The sequence below is a fragment of the Callithrix jacchus genome, chromosome 8 (assembly GCF_049354715.1).
Source record: "Callithrix jacchus isolate 240 chromosome 8, calJac240_pri, whole genome shotgun sequence".
Classification (NCBI taxonomy): Eukaryota; Metazoa; Chordata; class Mammalia; order Primates; family Cebidae; genus Callithrix; species Callithrix jacchus.
The window spans coordinates 124762939-124781668 of NC_133509.1; the positions used below are offsets into that span (position 1 = coordinate 124762939).

An 18730-nucleotide genomic window follows, 5' to 3' on the forward strand; every position below is an offset into this window, starting at 1 on the left:
ATGTTTGCTGATGGGGACGCAAATGCTCATTTTATGTTCATATATCTGTGAATATTAATGAATACAGTTGCTCGAGAAAAAAAGACCTAGAATAAAAAATTGGAAATGCTACACATTTTGCCTGATTTTGAAGTATTTCTGAAGAATTCAATACACCCTGTACTACTTAAGTAAAAGCTAAAAAAAATTCCAACATTTTTAAAACTGAAAATTCACGTATTATGAATTTTTTAAACTCTTTAAACTTAGGTAAGACAGAGAACAAAAGATCACCAAACTTTTAACCAATAACCCTTAAATGCATCTTCTTTCACTTCTCTCAAGCTTGTTTATAAAATTATTCTAGTATAACCAAAGAGGAACACTATTTAATTTTTAAATAACTAGTTCTAAATAATGCATAATTGTTCTAAACAAATAGAATCTACATCTTTATTGAAATCCATCCCCAACACCCACACACTTAGCCTATTTTAAATGTCCTAGACTACCAAGCTCAAATGCACAGTATATCAGAGGCAAAAATAACTGCATAACCAAGCCATACTAACAAATTAGTGATTATATGAGTGAGTGTCATGGGCAAGACTAGTACAGGAAGCACAAGCTTCAGGAACTGTTGGATGGCCCGACAGTCTGCCCTAAAAACAATTCCTCTCCCATCTGTTTGCTGATGCCCAAGTTTCTTTCTTTCTCCTTTTCCCTTTTCGTTCCTTTTTCCTTTACTTTCCCTTCCCTTCCCTTTCCTTCCTTTCTTTTTTCTCAGATGGAGTCTCATTCTGTTACTCAGGCTGGAGTACAGTGGTGCAATTATGGCTCACTGTAGCCTTGACGTCCTGGACTCAATTGATCCTCCCACCTCAGCCTCCCAAGTAGTAGCTGGGACTATAGGTGCACATCAACATGCCCAGATAATTTTTGTTTTTGTTTTTTTGGTAGAGACAGGGTTTTTCCATACTGCCCAGGCTGGTCTCGAACTCCTGGCCTCCAGTGATCTGCCTGCCTTGGCCTCCCAAAGTGCTGGGATTACAGGCATGAGCCACAGTGTCTAGCCACATTTGTTTATTATTCAACAGACATAAGGCTTACATTACAAATACCCCTATGCTGTCAGTGTTGTTTGGTGCTTCCCTAGAGCTGACTCGACCTTGTGCCCATTCTTGGTCTCCAGGGTCCCTGTGATTTGGGAGGCAAGGATCCTACCCACAGCTCCAGAGATTATGCTCTGTCAATCAGCAGGATGCTGCCAGTGGCTAGTTCTCAGATAATTAGATACTCCTGGCCCTAATAATTGGCTGAGGGGTATCCCACAACCTTAGAGAGAAGCCAAGGGCTTGTGGCCGTCCTGAGTAGAACAGCACTTCCAGCTCAGGTTGGTGAGGCTACGGGTATGAGGCGGGAGCTGCTCCAGTCCATGCAGCATCCTTGGGGGGAGTCATTCCAAGATCACAACTGACAGGGGGCAGGCTGAAAGAGCACCAGAGACCTGCAGCCAGGGACCAATCAAATTATACCCAGCCAATCCCACTTCTACATGGCTCTGTTGGGAGAGTCAACAAATTCCTTTTATCACAATAAGCAGCTGGAGTTACAATCAGCCACATGTTATATCCTGGGAGAAGGCAACAGACTGATTGAAAATTGCATCATAAAGTTCATATAAGTCGCATCTGACAGAGCCTCCCTTGAAATCAGGTGTTGATTTAGAAGCTGACATATGAGTCCTGGGCATCTGAAGATGGAAGAGATGCTAGGGAGAGGAGAGATACTTTATTTGAAAAGGATGGCTGGAGGTCTAAAAAAATTTTATTTTTATTTTTGAGATAGGGTCCAATGCCCAAGCTGGAGTACAGTGGCACAATCACAGCTCATTGCAGCCTCAACCTCCCAAGCTCAAGTGATCCTCCCATCTTGGCTTCCAGAGTAGCTGAGACAACAGACATATGCCACCATGTCTGGCTTTTTTTTTTTTTTTTTTTGAGATGGATTCTTGCTCTGTCACCCAGCCTGGAGTGCAGTGGAGCAATGTTGGCTCTCTGTGGCCTCCAGCTCCCAGGTTCATGTGATTCTCCTGCCTCAGACTCCCAAGTAGATGGGATTACAGGTGCCCACCACCATGGCCAGCTAAATTTTGTATTTTTTTTAAAGTAGAGATGGGATTTCACCATGTTGGCCAAGCTGGTCTCGAACTCTTGACCTCAAATGATCTGCCTGCCTCAGACTCCCAAAGTGTTGGGATTACAGGTGTGAGCCACAGTGTCCGGCCTGAGATAGGCTTTTGCCATGTTGCCCAGGCTGGTCTCAAACTCCTGAGCTCAAACAATCTGCCCTGCCTTAGCCTTCCAAACTGCTGGGATTACAGGCATGAGTCACCGCACCTGGCCTGACAAAATTTTTTAATATTATGCAGCAATTTTGTCTGATCCTGCTTGGCTGTCAGAGGACCCATGTTTTAAAGGACGTGAAGTTCAATGATAGGGTTTTAGACACTGTTAGGGATGGCTGGAAAGACATTTTTGGGCAGGGGCCCTTCTGGGAACCCCAAAACGACGCTGTGTGGCAACCGCCCCTTCTGCTCCCTTCAGATCTCAACCGCACTCACCAGTCATAGATTCCCTTCTCCAAGTCCCAATTGTACACATGGTCAGGGCCACACTGTAGAACCTGTGGCTTCCCTCTTTAAAATTCCTAAAGTCAGACCTCACACCTTTCAGGTTCTGCCCCAACAACGTGGCCTTCGAAGCCTGTGGGACAAAACTGCCTCCCAGCCTCTCCAAGACCCCACTCAGGCACCTACAGGTTCTCCCTCTTCAAGACTCACCAAAAACTTCTCAAAGGCACTGAGAATGTTTCCTCCCCAGGGCCTTGCACACCACATATCTTGCCTGAAATGCTCTCCCATGCCCTGGGCCCACACCCTTGTCGCTTAGCTGACCCAGCCTTGATCTTGTCTAGGCTGAAAGTGTCTCCCTCAGAGAAGCCACCCAGCTCAATCAGGTCCCGGGCTATAATCATTCATGATGTTCTTTGCTTTTCTCCCACAGCCGGTAGAGAAATGTGTAACAATCTCATTTTTAAAAATGTTTTATTTATCAATTTTTTAATTTTTATTTTTTTTGAGACACAGTCTCACTCTGTTGCCCAGGCTGGAGTGGCACAATCCTGGCCCACTGCAACCTCAGCCTCATGAGTAGCTGCCAAGCCCAGCTAATTTTTGTATTTTTAGTGGAGATGAGGATTTCGCCATGTTGGCCAGGTTGGTCTTGAACTCCTGACCTCAAGTGATCTATCCGCTTCGGCCTCTCAAAGTGCTGGGATTACAGACATGAGCCACCGCACCTGGCCCGATCTTGTTTTTAGTGTAATTATTTACTTTAGATCTATTTACCCGACTCGACTATAAACCGAGTATGAAGCCAGGAACCAGGTATCCTGCTTCACCACTAACAAATAGGATCTGAATTGCTGAATGATTCTATGATTTCTGGTCACTACTAGTGCTATACCTTTGTCTTGTTCGTTAGTCAGTGATCCTGCCTTATATAGGCAGTTCCTATGTTTATCACTATCTGGTGTATACATAACTCAAACCTAAAATCAGTCATGGATGACCTCAGCCAATCCCTGGTCCTCCCCAAACCTCACCTCAACGAATGGAGCTTCCGGGGCTGCCATCATCATGTTAACACAGAACCCACAAGTTTAAAAACAGTACAAGGGAAGAAGTGATGAGAAGTAGGGTGGGCTTTGGAGAGCCAGCCCCAGGGAACAAGGTCTTCCTAGGGCTGTTCTGCCTCCAGGGTGATCCTACAGCCCCAACACAACTGCCCCTGCATGGTCTTAATCTTTTATTTTACTTTATCCTGTGTCCTAAATAATTTACCCTTGCTTGACTTAATATGCATTTAATAAGTATTTTGTTTTAATAATGCAAATGCCTCTGGGAAGACTAAGGAAATTACCAGTTATGCACATGTTAGTATGAATTAGTTAAATCACAATACTTACATGCTAACATCTAACTGAGATCTGCTACACAGAGGAAAGGAGAGTTTTGCTGGGTTGGGCAGGGAGGAAGCAGCTGGTGCCTCTGGAGGACACTGGGAACCCCAGCAGAAAGGCACTGAAGAAGGGGTGAGCTTATCCAGAAAGGCAGAAGTGTAGGGATCCATGGGCCCCACACACTGGGTGCCAGAATGTAGGGATCCATGAGCCCCACATTAGGCACTGGAATGTAGGGAGCCAGCCCTACATTACCCATGGGTACCCTGAGTTTGGTGGCAACAAGGCATGAGAAAAAGACAGATTAAGAGAGACAGTGGGACCAGGGGGCCATCACTTATTACTCTGGAGGAGGCAGTGAAGGCCCTTGGCTCTGATCATCCACACTATTGATTACAATCACTTTTATCTACAGGGTAGGGGTAGAGTAATGGTGGGGAGTGGGTGACGTGATGGTGGAGTAAATTAGTGAGCCAGAAGTGAATCAGTGAGCCAGAACTGGTGTGTCATTCTAAGGACTGATAACAGTGGTGGTTTCAGAGTTTCACAGAACCAGAACATGTGGTTATCTTTAGCCAATTATCTATGTGCAGCTGATGGAATGCAGGCCTTACAAGGAGCCTACAAGTCTGGCTATGTCATAATGCTAAGAAGGGGTTTTATGTCCTTGAGCACAATGTTTATGGTGACAGAGCCTAGGTCACCGTGCAGTGGAACATGAGGCATGAGGAAGCCTTCCTCCTCAGAGGCCTGCTGCAGCCTTCCGCAATTTGTTATTCCTTGTTTATGTGTTTCTCATAACCAATTTATGTAGGCACTCTAAGTCCTTCCCCCCTTGCTGCTTTTCCCAACAGAAGAAAGTTTCCCCTGCTTTTCTTTTGTATCTCAACCCTAATAGAAGCCTTAGACATCAGGGTATGGATGAACCACACTAGGAATTGATGATGCCTCATGGGCTAACCTGGAAAATTAAGTGCCATTCATTACATTGTTCGGTGCTACATTCCAGGTTCCAGATTCAGCTTCCCAATCATTTTGAAATCAACCCATTCTTAATTGGGGGCTATACTTCCTTTGTCTCTTCCACAGGGAAAAACCTTGAACTAAGCCCATAATAACTGTGCAATAAACACCCATTTACCCAATAAATTTACAGTGTGCAATCTCATCATCAAGTCAAGTGAATATGGTCCCTGAAGAGACACTGGCAAGACCAGTAGGATTAAGCTAAATAAAATAAAGGTTTTTCTTGCTATGATATGGTTTGTAAGTTGGAGTGACTTGCACTTCAAGTTATGTGTACTTAAACCACTATTATGTACAGGACTACGTGGTCCTCATAAAGAGTTTATAAAGACACAAACATTCCTATTAAAAGATATGCCAATTTTGTATCCAATTCCATCAAATTAAGGCATTTACAAGAATACACCAAGATAGAATACCCCATAGGGTTAAGCAGAGAAACTGTAAAACGCTCTCCTGAAAAGACTGCAACTGGGGGGTCCCGGGTCTCTGGAGCACCGAGTGAATACCTGTCTTTAGGGATGTGGCCAGCCTCTGGACCTGAGGGAGGCCAGCTCTGGCTACCTTTACACTGTAGTTCCTTAAGTATGCCAAATTAAAGTATTGATATTTTCTGTAGCTGAATAAAGACAAATCAGCAAGCTAAGGATAAAGACACTTCATATTCCACCTTTGAAGCCCATTTCACTTTAAGTACTGTAACTTCCCTCATAGGGACCAATTACAAATTCAAAAGGAAAATGACATACCTTTCGTGAGCATAACAAACACCAAAATACTATGCAAAACTGCTTTCTTACATAAACAAATATGCGCACACTAGGTCTCATCCTATGTATTAAAGAAATACGCCAGGCGCAGTGGTTCATGCCTGTAATCCCAGCACTTTGGGAGGCTGAGGCTGGGAGTTCGAGACCAGCCTTACCAACATGGAGAAATCCTGTCTCTACTAAAAATACAAAATTAGCCAGGCATGGTAGCACATGCCTGTAATCCCAGCTACTCAGGAGGCTGAGACAGGAGAATCGCTTGAACCTGGGAAGCAGAGGTTGCAGTAGTGAGCCAAGATCACGTCTTTACACTCCAGTCTGGGCAACAAGAGCAAAACTCTATCTCAAAGAAAAAGAAAAAAGGAAAAAGAAATATAGCTCACATCTGTAATTCCAGCACTTTGGGAGGCTGCGAAGAATCACTTGAGCCTAGGAGTTTGAGATCAGCCTAAGTAACATAGTGATACCTCATCTCTACCAAAAAAAAATTTCTTGAATATACTAGGATAAGACCTAGTGTGTGCATATTTGTTTCTATAACAAAGTAGGTTTGCAAAATATTTTGCAATTTTTAAGAAAATTAGCTGGATGTGTTAGTACACGCCTGTGTTCCCAGCTACTTGGGAGGCCGAGGCAGGAAGATCACTTGGGCTGAGGAGTTCAAGGCTGCAGTGATCCATGTTCACACCACTGCAGTCCAGCCTGGGTGACGGTGAGACCCCGTCTCAAAAAAACAAAAACAAAAATAAAAATATCCCTAATGTACCTGTTCCCTTCCCCTCATACTTTAAAAATGTTAAATCCAGCTTATTAGAAAATATTAACCATCTTGGTTTCAATGATACAGTTTTGCTGAAAAGTAGCAGTATGGAATTCATTTTAAAAAGGGGTAAGCAAATCTCAGCAATCTCTAATGTATTGAGGGCTCCTCCTGCCTGGAGGTCACAGAGCTTAACTCACGTGTCCTTATTACATAACATCTGATCACGACTGCAAGACATTCTCACTTCCATGAGGTTAACAAATTCTGTGTACTCATGCGATGTTGCCGGAATTAAAGGATTAAATGACAAGGATTTCCACTGTCAAAAGCATGAGTTATAGAATCCACAGAGCCGAGTTTGCATGCTGGCTAAGAGGTTACAAAAAGTTATTTTACCTCATTCTAGGTCCCTGCTGCCTCAGCACAAGATGGGGATGGTGATAATAGCTACCCGGGATTGCCATGAAGAGTAAAAAGAGCAGAGCACAGAAAGCACTTGGTCCACAGTAGGTGATAAAAACCTTTAGAGAGTATTATTTATGATGACAAGATCCTAAGAGACCTCACAAAGAATCTAGTGTCCTAACTCCCAACAACAGCTAGACCACAGATCAAGCTCTCTTCCCAAGTGTGATGAGGGCTGGTGAGTTCCCAGAGGCCTTGTTTTAGGCTAAGCTGTCAGCAAGGAGCTGCAGTCATTCTCAGGGGACACAAAAAGCACACGGTTCTCCTTAGAGTTTTGCTACCTGAGAAAGGCTTGAAGAATCCTTCTTTCTTTTTACCACATGGAAGGCAGACTTAGAAAGGGGATGGCTTCTCCATTTATTAAAAGTGGCGTTGGCAGAGTACATATAATACCTTCCCAAATGTCTCCAATTCCCAGGTAATGCACCCTCAGCATTATAAACACAGCAGTTTAGCATCTGGTTTCAGAACTGATAAAAATTAACTGTATCTAGAATTAGACATTAAGCTAAAATAATTTTAAATTAATCTTAGATTAGGAAAATACCAGAGCACTTCATCTGCAATAATTTCATGACATATATACCATCTAAGAAAGGTAAAACCTTGAACATCTCCAGTATTTCTCCTGGGAAGGTAGATAGATACACCATTTTCCTGTTGGACATTCTTGTTTGATATTACAGGACTTTTACGGAAAGACACTATCCTCTACCCTACTAAAGCCATATAAGAATCTAACAGATGTTATATGACCCACGGCAATTCAACAATTCCAATTATAAATTTCCCTAAGCTGATCACAGAAAATATATTATGTAACAGTTAATACATACAAAAGAACATAGGTGGCAAATAGGTGTATCATGAAGTATAACAAAAGCAAATCTTGTGCACTCACCCCCAACGTCAGAACTAGAAAATTAACAAGATTACCACAGCTGCCTCTGCGTTCGTTCTTGATCTGAGCCCTGTGCCACATCTTCTTAAGTCATCACTTTCCTGAACTTTTCATTTCTCATTCTCTTGCTTTTCAAAATATTTTTCTTCCAAATGTGGATCTTGAAATGTCTATTTTTTAGTTTGGTTAAACCCTGCGAAAATCTTTGAGACCTTTATGTCCACATGGGTCTGAAATTGGTAGAGTGCAGGAGAGACTGGGCTGACATGGCTCAGCTGTCACCATTCTTCCCCAACAAGCATGACACGCCCCACAACCCATCTCCCAAGACAAACTTCTAGTGATTCTCTGATTTTCGTCTATATAACTGTTGTCCGAAAGAGGACAGAGCCTTCTGCCAACCCAGGATGAATCTCTGTACAGTTGTTTCAATGGGGCTGACCACCTCTGTACAGTTGTTTCCTGGGGCTGACCACCTGGTCGGTGAGGAAGTCTTCCTACCTGGAAGAGAGGTGGCAACAACCCGGACGCTTTCTAGACACTTATCTGTGAATCCACTGCAAGACCCTCCCCAAATCCTTTTTTTTTTTTAAGGGTCTAGCTCTGTCGCCCAGGTAGGAATGCAGTGGCACGATCTCAGCTCACTGCAACCTCCACCTCCTGGGTTCTACCAATTCTCCTGCCTCAGTCTCCTGAGTAGCTGGGATTACAGGCACATGCTGCCATGCCCAGCTAATTTTTTATATTTTAGTAGAGATGGGATTTCATCGTGTTGCCCAGGCTAGTCTCGAATTCCTGAGCTCAGCAGGTACCTAGAATCCACCTGCCTTAGCCTCTCAAAGTGCTAGGATTACAGGTGTGAGCCACCGCACCCAGTCCCCAACTCCCCTTTCTAAACAGGTAATGAAGCAAATCGGGCCGGGCGCGGTGGCTCACGCCTGTAATCCCAGCACTTTAGGAGGCCGAGGCGGGTGGATCACAAGGTCAAGAGATGGAGACCATCCAGGTCAACATGGTGAAACCCCGTCTCTACTAAAAATACAAAAAATTAGCTGGGCATGGTGGCGTGTGCCTGTAATCCCAGCTACTCAGGAGGCTGAGGCAGGAGAATTGCCTGAGCCCAGGAGGCGGAGGTTGCGGTGAGCCGAGATTGCACCATTGCACTCCAGCCTGGATAACAAGAGCGAAACTCTGTCTCAAAAAAAAAAAAAATGAAGCAGATCATGACTGCCTGGCTGACCATACGGTTCCATCGACACATTCACTACTAATTCCTATACACTTCCCTCAAGTCCTGTTAAGGAGCATGATTTCCTCATCCTTCCTCCAGAAAGCCATGTCTCTGGCAGCATCCTTTCCTTGTTGAAAAAAACTATTAAAAACTGTGAAGGATCTGAAGATGTAGTCTTCTTGGTAGCTGCCACATGCCACAGGCTCACAGATGCTGGCAGAAGACCCAGGACAACTGGGTCAGAAACAAAGGACTTCATTACTCCGGGCCCAGCAAGCAGCAAGAGCATCAGCACGTTTGTGTCGGTCCTTGCCCCAAATTCTCTGGGCTGATGCAGCTGGGCCCAGAGGGATGCCTGCATGTGCAAAAGGCTGCATCACAGAAGAACCTTGGGTTTAAGAAACGAGGATCTTTTTTTAAAAAATTTTAAAAGAAGTTTTTTGAGTCAGAGTCTCCCTCTGTCATCCAGGCTGGAGTGCAGTGATCTTGGCTCACTGCAACCTATGCCTCCTGGGTTTAAGTGATTCTCCTGCCTCAGCCTACTAAGTAGCTGGAACTGTAGGCACATGCCATCATGCCTGGCCAATTTTTTTGTATTTTTACTAGAGACATGGTTTTGCCGTGTTAGCCAGGCTGGTCTTGAACTCCTGACCTCAGATGATCTGCCCACCTGGGCCTCCCAAAGTGCTGGGATTACAGGTGTGAGCCACTGCGCCCAGCCCCAGATCTTTTTAAATGGTCAGTAAGCAGGCCTTTCCTTTGCTCTGGAGGGAGACACTATCTCTGTCTCCGAAGACTGTTTTCTATAAAAACATCCTTGAAAAGATATTCTGGGAAAAAGGGCAGCGAGCGCCTCACTCATAAACCATGTGGAAATGAGAAAGGCCTGTGCAGAATAGGTTCCCATCATATGTTATATGTCAATAAAACATTTATTTTAAAACATTTTATTGTATGGCTGCTTTAATTTGGTCTTGAACACAGAAACATCAGTCATGTTTACAGAGCCTCTCGGAGGAATGTGTGCCTATGCGCAGCAAAGGATTCTTAAAAAGATGGGTGTTTATTAGTTGTCACATATGAGGCTGATAGGTTCAGGCATTCAGAAGTTTTGAGGGACTCTTTCTGACCTTTTTTTTTTTTTCCATTGAGCAGGGAGAATTATTTTTCTCTGTAATATTAGCTTAAAATTTAATTAATGACTTAAGGAGATTTAAAGAGCTCTTAAAGAAATTTAATTAATGATTGTAAAATACTTAAAGATCTGCTGTGAGACAGAACTAGAAAAATACTGAAAGTTGTAGCCAGAGTCTGTATGGGCAGCCAGTCTCTTGGAATGAGGTAAGCTCATCTTTACAGTGATGCCCCTACTTTACATTATCCTACAATTTGCACCTTTTCCTCCCAAATCTGCTAGTTTCCCCATGTTACTAATGTACTGACCTCTCCTTTCTATTACTCGATAATTTATACCTTTTCTTTAAATCCATCATATTCCCTGCATTACTAACATACTGATCTCCCCTTGATATTATTCTGCAATTTACACCTTTTCCCCCTGACTCCATCAGGTTTCCCATGTCACTGCTAATGTACTGACATCGTACAATCTGTACTGCATTTCTTGCAATTTGTACTCATTTTTCAGAAAAGGCTGGGGAAGAGCTGCATTGTTCCTGTGTCTAGGTTAAAGAACAGAGACTGTTAAGAGTGGGTTCTCTGGATCCCACCACAGCCCTATGAAGGGGCTCCAATTTAGGAAACTAGGCAGTGATTACATATAGTGAGACCGGCCCTGAACTGATGGCTAAGTAAATGATGAAAAGGAAGATGTAAATTTTATCTTCCATCCCTTTAAGAAAGCTTCAGGGGCTCCACAGAATGACAAAAGTCTATAATAGCCTAATTTACAATACCATATTCTTTTCCTTTGTGTTCTTATGAACAAGATGCCTTCTCATATATTAATTTCTCTCCATTTGTTCTATTTCTATTTGCCATGTTTCCTCCTGGTCTTAAACAATTCACAGTTGCTGAGTCAAAGAGAAGCAGGGTTAAGGGTTAAGAACATTCCAGACCCAGAAAGTCATATGCGCAAAGGCACAGAGGTGTGGGTCTAAGCCTTTAGGGAAGCTGAAACACTTCCGCGTGGCTGGAGCACAGTGCAAGTAGGAAAGAATGCCTTGTGCAGGGATCTGGGTAGACAGTCCACAGACCCAAGGCTTTAAGCAGGGAGAGTACTGTGCTTCTATTTGAATTCAGAATAACCTCTCTGATGGTGACATGGAAGATATATCAGAATACAGATGATACTGGAGGTATGGAAATAAAGTGGGAGAGTGAGCTGTAAGCTCTTAAGAAGATGAAGGCAGGTAGTAGGGGCTGCACTGTGTCCCCTGAAAACTCATATGCTGAAGTCCTAACCCCCCAGCACCTCAGAATGTGACTGTAATTACAGATAGGGTCATTAAAGAGGCGATGACATTTAAGTGAAGTCATGCAGGTGGGCCCTAATCCAATATGTCTGTATCCTTGTAAGAAGAGATTAGAATACACACACACACACACACACACACACACACACACACACAGAGGGAAGAATATGTGAAGACACAGAAAGAAGGTGGCCAAGGAGAGAGAGCTCAGAAGGGTACTGTAAGAAAATCAATTTCTGTTGTTTAAGCCACTGTATTAGTCTATTCTCACTCTAGGGTTAGTATTAGTCTGCGTCACACAGAGAGGCATAACCGAGACTGGGTATTTTATAAAGGAGGTTTAACTGACTCACAGTTTCACATGGCTGGGGAGGCCTCATAATCATGGTGGAAGGTGAAGAAGGAGCAAGCCACATCTTATTACATGGCAGCAGGCAAGAGAACTTGTGCAGGGGAACTCCCCTTTATAAAACCATAGATCTCGTGAGACTTATTCACTATCACTAGAATAGCATGGGAAAAACCCGCCCCATGATCCAGTTGCCTCCCATCAGGTTACTCCCATGATATGAGGGGGGCCTAGGAGCTACAATTCAAGATAGAATTTGGGTGGGAAGACAGTCAAACCATATCATTCTGCCCTTGGCCACTCTCAAATCTAATGTCCTCGAATTTCAAAACCAAACATGCCTTCCCAGCAGTCCCCCAACATCTTAACTAATTTCAGCATTAACTCAAAAGTCCACAGTCCAAAGTCTCTTCTGAGACAAGGCAAGTCCCTTCCACCTATAAGCCCATAAACTCAAAATCAAGTTAGCAACTTTCCAGATATAATGGGGGTACAGGTACTGGGTAAATACACCCATTCCAAATGGGGAAAATTGGTCCAAACAAATCAGCTACAGGCCCCATACAAGTCTGAAATCCAGTAGGGCAGCCAAATCTTAAGGCTCCAAAATTATTTCCTTTGACTCCATATCTCATGGGCAGAACTTTTTCTGTCATTAGTGGTACATTATATGATGGTGCCCCTAGAATGAATGGTGTCTCAGATTTACTGAAATATGATTATTTTACTGCATGAAAGGCTTTGGCAGTTGTTTTGATCTACTGTTTTAATTAAAAGCATTCAGCTTTAGCAATGGGTAAATCCTACAAATGAGAGTATCTCAAAAGGCACCCCTTCATATATTAAGACATAGGATAACTGTTTGAGAGCCACTGCACAGTCTACCACTCTCAACCTCAAAACACTGTGCAGTAAGAACTCTGATTGGCAGAAGCACTGTGAAGCTTTATCACGAGTAACGACATGTAAGTCCCCAAACTCAATAAAAGCCTGATTATTAGTACTTTCATTCAATTGCTTCCATGTTTGTTATTAAATATGTGCCTTCTTTCCAACACTACAGAATGTTGGTCATTTTCTCAAATGGATGGGGGAGAAAAAGGTTTGAGACTCTTGGATTCGAAAGACAGATGACTAGGAAAAAAATTCTAGCTTGCCGATGGGACATACTAAAAGATGATCTGAGCAATGTTGTGAGACATAATCCTTTCATTAGATGAACCCTTTGGTGGTTGTGATATGTGGGGTTTGTATTGTTTTCAGTTTTTACAAGGTCAAATCTAAATCCATATAATGGAAATGTATTCTATTTTAACTGCCAGGTATGGGATGAATTAATTCACTTGCTTATTTTTAAATGCGTCTACTGGCCTTTAGAAGCTATTATTTACATAAAGGTACTTCTGAACTTTACAAACAGGTCAGATGCTACCCGCTATCTAAATATTTAAAATAAAGTATTAGAGATGTATAAAGCAACAATCCATATCCAAAATAAGAAAATATAAGATGAAAATCATCTCTAAATGCCCATCTAAATCACATTTTAAATCATTTTTGTAGATTTATCATGCTGTATTAAAATACATTTTCTCAAAATATTAAATTACATGAATGTCTAAATACATCTTCACATCTTTAGATATAAAGAATATGGAGTATATTTTACTTAGCAATCTACTTTGGGCAGTTATTTTAATGATTATTAAAATTCAGTATCTAACTTTTTAAAAAACTGACCTAAGAGACAATAACAAATGTGGGTCATTTATCTCAAACTTCTTTGAGGTCTAAATTCACTTTCTATCTTGACTCTTCTCATTTTCACCTTGTATCTGATTACTTTACAAGATACATGTCTCTTTCTTCTTTTCCATAGTTCCTTTTTCATTCTTTTTTTAAAACTGCTTGTTGCTAAGCAATGTGAATAACATCAGACCATATATTCATTACCTTAAAACATTGTCTACTTGGTATTATTTTCTTCTGTTACTTCATCTTGTTTGAACTGACCCAAAAAAAGGTACTTTCTGCCTGCGAAGGCATGATCATCCCCGCCCCCCCCAGTCATTACTAAACAGCTATTGTATTCAACATTTAGCCCCATTTTTTGTTCTCCACTGTACTTGTTAAGCTCCAGTGGACAGACTCTTACATCATATGACTACTTTTCTTTTTAGTGTACTCTCTGTCTTACTTCCTTCTTTTGTATTTAAAGACATTAGAAAGACACCTTTCATAAAATTTAGGTCATTTCCTATTATTTTCTTTTTATCACTTTTGCTATTCCAAATGTTGGTTCCTTTCAGTATCATAGTATGTGCTATTGTTCTCTTCCTGACACTTCTTATGTTAGTGATAATAACTATGCTATAATCCTATAAAACCACATTCCTTATTCAGTTTAAATTTGTTCTATTTTTCAGTGAGTTACAATGCATTTAATTTATCTGGCTACAGTAAGCTACACAATAAACCATAAACATGCCATACACACCCCCCAAAACAAGAAGCAAACAAACAAAAAACCCCCAAACACTTACTTCCAAACATATACCATAATTTTCTTTTACATATGTCGGAATAAGTATTTTTGAAGAAGACTAAGAACACACTTTACTTTTGCCAAACCAAGTTAATTTGTAGGCTAATTTGCACTTCTGGGCTCATATAGACTCTTGGTTCCTATTATTATTCATGGAGACAATAATTTTTTAAGAAGGGTGTAGAGGGTTTATGATCAAGATTGCCTGATACTCAGCTTGACTCACTCTGAGTATAACCTTATAAGCCTGCATTTTCTAATTATAAACAGAGAGAACTGATGCTTCTTCCCCTATTGCAACACAGGGATATTATAGAAAACGAAAAGCAAAATTCATTATGTATAAACTCTCCAGAACAAACCTGTTCTACCAGAAATGCCAGGTATGTGTGTGGGTACACATGTTAGTATTAGTATATCCTCTTTTAAGGTTTGGCCTATTAATAGTTTTTCCGTTTCCATTTATTCTAAACACTGTGAGTATACCTTTCTTGGTATTCATTGTATGATTCTGCTATGTTCTGAACACCTGTCCCCCCCTAAAATCCATAGGTTGAAACCTAATCATCAGTGTGATCGTATTAGGAGGTGGGGCCTTCATAAATGGAGATCATGGGGAAGAGCCCTCATGAATGGGATTGGTGCCCAAGAGGTCCCAGAGCACTCCCCTGCTCTTTGCCACCATGTGAGGCACAATTCTATGATCCAGGGAACAGGCTGTAACCAGACACTGAATCTGCCAGTGCCCTGATCTTGGACTTCAGAAGTATAAGAAATACAATTCTGTTGTTTATAAGCTACCCAGTCTATGATGTTTCATCATAGCAGTTCAAACAGATTAAGACAAACTCCTTTCCCTTGAATACTGGACTGCATAGGCAGATGAAGGGGCTCAAGTTAACGAATGTCATATTCTTTGAAAGAATATTTCAAATTGATCCTAAACTGAGACTTCGCTTCCATTTTTCTTTTCTTTTGAAGGTGGTTTACAATTAGTTGAAAAATAATGAAATCTAAATAAAATGGAAAAAATAAATACTAATTACTTTACCGGGAAAAGAAATGATAACAGCACACCAGCTGTGTCAGTCTATAAGCTCTATAGCTTCTCGAGTGGCAGTTAGTGTAGCTGTTAAGAGCAGGCTTTGGGGTTATTCTGCTTGGGTTTTTTGTTTGTTGTTTTTTTTTGTTTTTCTTTTCAGACGGAGTTTTTGCTCTTGTTGCCCAGCCTGGAGCACAATGGCGCAGTCTTGGCTCACTGCAATCTCTGCCTCCCAGGTTCAAACAATTCACCTGCCTCAGGTTCCTGAGTAGCCGGGATTACAGGTGCTCACTACCACATCTGGCTAATTTTTGTATTTTCAGTAGAGAGCGGGTTTCACCATGTTGGCCAGGCTGGTCTCAAACTCCTGACCTCAAGTGATCTGACTACCTCAGTCTCCCAAAGTGCTGGGATTACAGGTGTGAGCCACTGCGTCCAGCCTGCTTGGTTCTTATCTTGGCTATTTCACTAAAATGAAACTAATATTACTTGTGAGACAGGATAGCATAGGGGTTAAAAATATAAGCTTTGGGGTCAGACCACCTGGGTTTGAATTCTCACTTAACCACTTATATAGATGCTTACAGGCGCATGGAAAATTGCTGTGCTTCTGCATCTCACCTTCCCCATCTATAAAATGGGGAAAGGACAGAAGTCAGAACCATGGTCCAGCAGGTCCACTGACGGGTGGTGCCACAGAAATCACAAACATGCATGTGGCCCTCTCCTGTGGTCTCCACAGGCGCTCTAAAGTGACTATTCCAATTACTCCACATTCTTACCACCCTATTTGTTTACTTGGTATTTAAAACAACTGGTAATTATATGGCTGTTTTCATTAGTTTAGTTTACTTGTTATTCTTTCACCATTTAATGCTATAGAACAAAACTGTCTACTTCACACCATATCCTCAATACCTAGCTCAATATAAGCAAGTAACAGGTGCCTCAATAAATCCTTGTTAAAAGAAGTGAAAGCCTGAATAACTGTGCTCTTCATCAACCTCAATATTTAGTAGTATATAAAAATCTCAGTTTCTCTAAAATCCACTCTCTACCTTTCAATAAAATGTTTTATCTAAACTATTTTTAGAGCTACTTAAATTTTTGGTCTACTTTATGACTTGGAATATATATATATATATATAATTTTTTTCTCTGTCACCCAGGCTGGAGTGCAGTGGTGCGATCTCAGCTCACTGCAACCTCTGCCTCCCAGGTTCAAGCAATTCTCCTGCCTCAGACTCCTGAGTAGCTAGGATTACAGATGTGCATCATCCTGCCAGGCTAATTTTTGTATTTTTAGTAGAGGCGGGGTTTCACCATGTTGGCCAGACTGGTCTCAAACTCCTGACCTCAGGTGATCTGCCCACCTCAGCCTCCCAAAGTGCTAGAATTACAGGCATGATCCACCATGCCCGGCCTAGAACTAGTATATTTTTGAATTATACTACCAACTATACAAAATCTGTTCTAAACATTACTTGTCTTAAATTTTCCTTTATTAAAGAATAAAGGAATGAAGCTGAAGATGTGCATGCACTGGGACAAAAATAATTTGAAACCTACATCTACAATGGAGATCAGTAGCATTAAACACAGGAACATGTATGCCTAGGGTTACACAAACATTGTAGTATTACTATAATCAATTACCAGAGCTTCAACCTCTACTTATAATCCTTACAAAAACTGGTTTGCTCAAGAGCACCTGTGTGGAGTGATACTGGTTTTCTAATCCCACTTCCCCTTTTGAGCACCTTTTTTCTTTTTCCCTTTTTTTTTTTTTTGAGACGGAATCTTGTTCTGTTGACAGGCTGGAGTGCAGTGACACGATCTCGGCTCACTGCAACCTCTGCTTCCTGAGTTCAAGTGAGTTTCTTGCCTCAGCCTCCTGAGTAGCTGGGACTACATGCGGGTGCCACCACGTCCAGCTAATTTATATATATATTTTTTAGTAGAAACGCGGTTTCACCACGTTGGCCAGGATTGTCTCAATCTCTTGACCCCATGATCCATCTGCTTTAGCCTCTCAAAGTGCTTGGATTACAGGCGTGAGCAACTGTGCCTGGCCCCTTTTTTCTACTTACAAAAGAAAGGCACATTTCTTATCTAACATGAATGTTACAATCATCCATTGCCTGAGTGTTGAAAAACTTCCCAGATGCCAGAGAAAGGAATAAAATATTGGTATCTGTGACGCCTTTATTCAAGGCATTATAAACTCTTCTTTGAGAGGTTCAAATACTACCTTGTCTTATTATTTGTTTCTGTTAAGGGTGAAGCACAATGGGAAATATATGTGGGGCATATGTTGAGATGGTCTAAATTCAAATACGTTATAGAATACTAATCATTTTGATATAGTGATTTGGACTCTTTCCCTACCATTGACAAAGAATGCCCTGCTCTGGGAGAAAGTCCTACAAAAGGAAGCTAAAGAGATCATCTATAAGAAACCATTTGTGATGTTTCATTTCATCCAGGTGAAAAACCTACAGCAAGTTTCCATGACTTCTCTTTTTTCCTCTCTCTCTCTCTCCATCCATTCACTCATCTACCCACCTTTAAATGAGGTTAAGATTTATATAAGCATATACCACTTTCCTACAGAGTGTACCTTGGAATTTTCACTGCTCTTAGGAATGAGAAAAGTCTTGGTGAATGTTCTACCCATCTCTCAGTCTGTGGCTCAGTTACATATAATGTATGATTTAAAGAAGGCAGAGGTAGAAAGTCCTTCAGCTACCGCTATGGTTTGGATGTTTGTCCTCTCAAACCTCAGGCTGAAATTTGATTTCCAATGTTAAAGGTGGGGCCTAATGGGAGGAGTCTGGGTCCTGGGGGTGGAACCCTCATGAACAGATGAATGTTCTCTTTGTCAGTGGGGGCGAGTGAGTTCTTACTCTATTAGTTCCCACCAGAGGTGGTTGTTAAGAGCCTGGCACCTGCCCACTCTTCCTTTTACTTCCTCTCCTGCCACGTGATCTCTGCACAAGCCGGCTCCCCTTTACCTTCCACCACAGTTGGAAGAAGGGTGAGGCCTTACCAGATGCAAAATGTCTAATCTTGAACTTTCCAGCCATTAGAATTTTGAGCCAGATAAGCCTTTTTACATTATAAATTATCAAGCTTCAGTCCATTTAAAACAACACAAATGGACTAAGATAGTTAATCTTAACATAATAATATTCTAGTACA

At 41.7% G+C, this 18730-nt stretch overlaps 1 protein-coding gene across 6 annotated transcripts in view; it reads right to left on the reverse strand.

The window, feature by feature from the left end:
* Positions 1 to 18730, reverse strand: part of EFCAB11 (EF-hand calcium binding domain 11) — a 164458-nt gene that overhangs the window by 79206 nt on the left and 66522 nt on the right. The window lies entirely within an intron of this gene.